Genomic DNA, 5,284 nt, shown 5'->3' with positions numbered 1-5,284 from the left:
AACGCCTCCGACGTCACCGATCCTCCGAGCTCCTCCGAGTTCAAGCTTCCAATCTCCGTCGTCTCCGAACGGCTCCGAGCAGCTCCGAGCCCGCTCGTCACGCCACGCCTCCTTTCCGACAGCACCTCCACTCCTCTCGCTCCGCCTGGTCGATTCGATCGTCTCCGCGTCACCGCGTCCGCTCGCTTTTTCGCCCGGCCCTCTCCAACGCGAAGGATATGGCAAAGAAAAAAAAAAAAGGAAAAAAGAAAGGTGAGTTAAGTTCTTGCAACAAGAGTTTTATTTGATATGGTTTTGGCTTAATTCGGTTTTAAATCGGTAGATGAGGTTACGTCACCCCTTATTGAACCCAACCCCCTTTCAATTACTTCCACCAGTGCGAAAAGCTTGTGGCCGTTTAAAGGGACCGTGTCCCCCTTTTACTTTACCGCTTTCACCCTGTGGATTCTTTAAAGTTTAAAGTCTTGAGGTCTTAACTCCCTGCCAACATAAGTTCTGATCCTAATTCCAACTCTGAAGGTTATTAGGGTACTTAGCTTCGGTTGTACAGTGGTGTCTGTGCTGTTAACGACTCCCTTCGATTCCCTCTGGTCACGTCTTGTGCTCGGCGTCTAGCGTCGGGCGTCTTATTGTCTCCCGCTTTGAGGCATTTTCCTGCTCCCAGAGAGGTTGCCTGCCTTCACTCTTGGGTTGGAAATAAAGCCCCTTGCTTCTTCTTATCCCCTCCGAGGAAAAGAAAGTGGAGAAGAATAGTAAAGCACCTCTCCAAGAGACAATTAGAAAGTCAGTGGAAGGGCAGCTAGGCTGCGAGCGTCCACTCTCGGCGAAACCGGAACCGGAACCTCCATGGTTATCGTATCACCTCTTGGTCGTCTCCTCTCCATTGACTCCCATCACTAAAAACAATATAGGGATTGTCGTTCTGATTCTTGGCTCCACATATGCATTTATATGCTGGGGGAGTTCAGGGAGAAATCTCTCTTAGCAGTTCTCTGTGGGAGATCTGCATTTACGAACAAATGGGTTTCGCAGTCTATCTGCCGGTGCCCTTAACTGTCTATGAATCAACTCTCTTCTTCTTCCATGAACCAGGAGAATCACAGTGTAATCCTGAGTTATACCCTCCTAAATCTACTAACTTCAATGGACTAGAAGAGTGTAACTCTGCTGACAATTCCTCTGTCGACTGACTTTATGTGGCCTTACAATTCGACATAGTGACTAGCAGTGTTCCCTCTAAGCTGAGTTACTGTGAGCTAGCTCTCAGTTTTTTAGCCTCCGGCTCACGCATTTTTGTCTTTGCTCAGGAAGGAGGGCTCCAGAGCAAACTAATTTACGCAGTAGCCAAATCGCTCGCTCACCACTTTAATGCCAGTAGCTCACAAAGTAGAATTTTTGCTCACAAGGCTCTACAGCTTAGAGGGAGCATTGGTTACTAGTTGCTTCTGCACACACGTCTGGTCCGTACAGAGTGTACGCAGAGCAAACTAATGCAACAATATCATATAACTCATTATGAGAGAGGCATCTATACACTTAGCCCTGGAATGCCCGCTATCTTTGAAGCAGTTTTCTTCTTCTTCTCTTGAGTGGAAATACAACATGTCCTTATGAATCTGCAAGGGCTGCATTAACACAACTTTGTTACACAAATGGCATCCCAAGAATTTTAAAAGCAGTTGGTGATGGGATATGGGGAAAGGGTGGATCACAGAAGCACCCTGTCCCTATGGATCTCCTTGTGTTCTCTAGGTTACACCCATGCATTTGGAAGAATGACCTTTCAAAACCCTTTCTGGCTGGAAAGCCCGCTTTGCAGCTTGGGAGTGCTACTTGACACAGCAGTCGCCTTAGAAACCCAGGCAGCTGATGTGGCTCCGAGAGGCTTTGGCTAGAGCATCACCAAGGCCCATTCCTGGTTCAGTCAGATATATCCATAGTGATCCATGCCTTTTAGTTAGATCAAGACTGGACTATTGCAGTGCACTCTGGTTGGGGCCACTACCCTTGAGTGTTTGGAAGCTGCAGCTAGTGTGGGATGCTGCAGCTGGACCGCTGGTTGGGGCCAGCTGCCGGGACGGGATCACGTGATTCTGATACTACAGCAATTACACTGGCTAGCAATCCACTCCTGTGCCCAATTCAATGTGTTGGTTTTGTTCTTTAAGGTCCTACGTGGGTTGGGACCAGGGTCTATGAAGGACCATCTTCTCTAACATGGGAATTAAGATCACAGCGAGATGCCCTCCTGACTGCCCCACCAATTAAAGAAGTTCATTTGGTGGGCACATTACAGAGGGCCTTTTTTGGCAGCATCCCCGTGATTATGGAACAGCCTCCCCACGGAGGTGCACCTGGCCCCCCTCACTTTTGAGCCAGTTCGGTGTAGTGGTTAAGTGCGCGGACACTAATCTGGGAGAACCGGGTTTGATTCCCCACTCCTCCACTTGCACCTGGCTGGATGACCTTGGGCAAGCCATAGTTCTGACAAGAGCTGTCCTTGAAAGGGCAGTTCTCGAAAGAGCTCTCTCAGTCCCACCTACCTCACAGGGTGTCTGTTGTAGGGAGAGGAAGGGAAAGGAGTTTGTAAGCAGCTCTGAGACTCCAAGTGAAGGGCGGGGTATAAATCCAAACTGACCAGTGGAAGTCACAGGAGCTTGGGGAGGGGAAAAAGGCATTTTAACATGCCTCCCTTTTCCCAGTGGTATTGGTATTTACTGATATTTTTCAAAGCTGAAAAATACCGACATTTTCTTTCTTGCATGTCCCTAATTGTAAGCTGCTCTGAGACTCAGAGTGAAGGGTGGGGTATAAATCCAACTCTTCTTCTTCATCATCTTCTTCGTCTCCTTCTTCTTCTTCTTCTTCTTCTTCTTCTTCTTCTTCTTCTTCTTCTTCTTCTTCTTCTTCTTCTTCTTCTTCTTCTTCTTCTTCTTCTTCTTCTTCTTCTTCTTCTTCTGAGTTAGTTGAAGACAGTTTTATTTAGGACTGCATTTGACCAATCTAGTTTTTAAAAAAATTATTGGCAGTTCTAATTGAGATTTTAAATTGTATTCTTTTACGTGTTAGTCGGATTTGACTGGCTTTCGAGCAAGGGAAACCTTTATCTTTACCTTGCGTGTTTTTATCATTGTTTTATTTACATTGTTAGCCACTTTGGATTCCCCAAGGTTGCTAATAAATGCTCTAAATAAATAAAAGTAAGCAATAAATAAATAAAAGTAAGCAATGACACAGTCAAGGTGACCACAATAAGGTCGAAGGACTCCTGAAACGGATCATTTAAGATGCGCTACAGATTCATGTAACACTTTCCATGACACCGTATCCAGATGAAAGCAATGAAAGGGGAAAGGGTCTGGTGCAGGTCAGGTGTGTGATTCAGAAGGCTTAAAGGAGCGCTGACACATAGCAAACAACTACTGCAGACAAGCACACAGAGAATCCTGGTTTAAATATTAAGCAGCGGTTTACAAACAAAGGACTACACACCAAAAGGTACTCGTTCAACGAAGCCGCAAAGCAGGTTTCAGAGAACAATGCTTTTCCTGGCCTGTGGGGCCCCTGAAGTATGGTGTGTTGAACACATCCTGCATTAACACATTAATCTGCTTTATACTGAATCAGACCATCAGTCCATCAAAGTCAGTACCATCTACTCAGATTGGCAGCTGCTCTCCAGGGTCTCTGGCTGAGGTCCTTCACATCACCTACACCTTGATCCTCTTTGGAAAGATTGGGGATTGAACCGGGGATCTTCTGCGTGCCAAGCAGACTGAGCCATGGCCCTTTTATAGTCCCAAAGCATACAGTAGAAGCATACTCTGACCTTCCCCTGCTCTTTCAGTTAATGTGGATCAGCCTGCAGAGGACTGAAGGGCTCTCTACACGATGCCCCAACACAGAGATGCAGTTTTCTGAGACTGTTTACTGAAATAAGGTAAAGGTTTCCCTCGCTCGAAAGCCAGTCGAATCCGACTCTAGGGATGTGGTGCTCATCTCCATTTCCAAGCCGAAGAGCCAGCGCTGTCCGAAGACGTTTCCGTGGTCATGTGGCCGGCATGACTAGATGCCGAGGTGCACGGAACGCTGTTACCTTCCCACCGAAGCGGTACCTATTTATCTACTTGCAATTTCTTGCTTTCGAACTGCTAGGTTGGCAGGAGCTGGGGCCAGAGATGGAAGTTCACTCCGTAATGCGGCACCCGGATCTCGAACTGCTGAGCTACAGACCTTCCGTTCTGAGTCTCAGCATCTTAACCTCTAAGCCACCGTGGCTAAAAAAACATGCTACCATGATCTCAGAACCAGAACAGATGGGATCCACTGTGGAGGGATGTACACCAGAACTTGCTTGATACTCCTTCTCAGAAGCCGTTTATTACTCCTATCTAGCCATCACTGTTCCCTCTAAGCTGAGTTAGTGTGAGCTAGCTCAAAATTTTTTAGCCTACAGCTCACACATTATTGTCGTAGCTCAGGAAGGATGCCTCCAAAGCAAACTAATTTATGCAGTAGCCAAATCTCTCACTCACAACTTTGATGCCAGTAGCTCACAAAGTAGATTTTTTGCTCACAAGACTCCACAGCTTAGAGGGAACATTGGTCATGGCTCAGTTCCTACCAGATCTTATGCTGGCGCTACAGTTAGGAACCCCCTGTTGAACCCTCTGAAAAGCTATGCTGAGACTATCAATGCACTGAGGTGATATCCTGGAGGATGAAAGAACTCTGCCGTGGAAGCTTGCCGGGTGACGTTGGGCCAGTTAAACACTCTTGGCCACACCTACCTCACAGGGTTGTTGGGAGGACAACATGGAAGCGAGGAGATGGATATAGGCCCAGGTGGCAGCCACTGTCAAGTCAGCCTTTTACCATCTCCGGTTGGCTCGGCAGTTGGTCCCGTACCTTGACCGCGATGACCTGGCTACAGTGATCCATGCGACAGTCACCTCGAGGCTAGACTACTGCAACGCTCTCTACATGGGGCTGCCTTTGTCGCAGATCCGGAAGCTGCAGAATGCTGCAGCCAGGCTGTTGATGGGTCTCTCTAGGAGGGACCATATTCAGCCTGTGCTGAAAGCGCTGTACTGGCTGCCGATAGCGTACTGGATCCGCTTCAAAGTGCTGGTTATCACCTATAAAGCCCTTTATGGTCAGGGTCCAGTCTACCTGAGGGACCGCCTTACCTCACATGTTCCCCCAAGAGCACTTCGGTCGGGGGCCCAAAATCTATTGGTTATACCGGGCCCCAAGGATGTCAAACTGGCTGGGACCAGGGCCA

This window comes from Gekko japonicus, unplaced genomic scaffold, assembly GCF_001447785.1.
Source record: "Gekko japonicus isolate JY-2015 unplaced genomic scaffold, Gekko_japonicus_V1.1 scaffold1606, whole genome shotgun sequence".
NCBI lineage: Eukaryota > Metazoa > Chordata > Lepidosauria > Squamata > Gekkonidae > Gekko > Gekko japonicus.
This window is presented reverse-complemented; position numbering follows the sequence as displayed.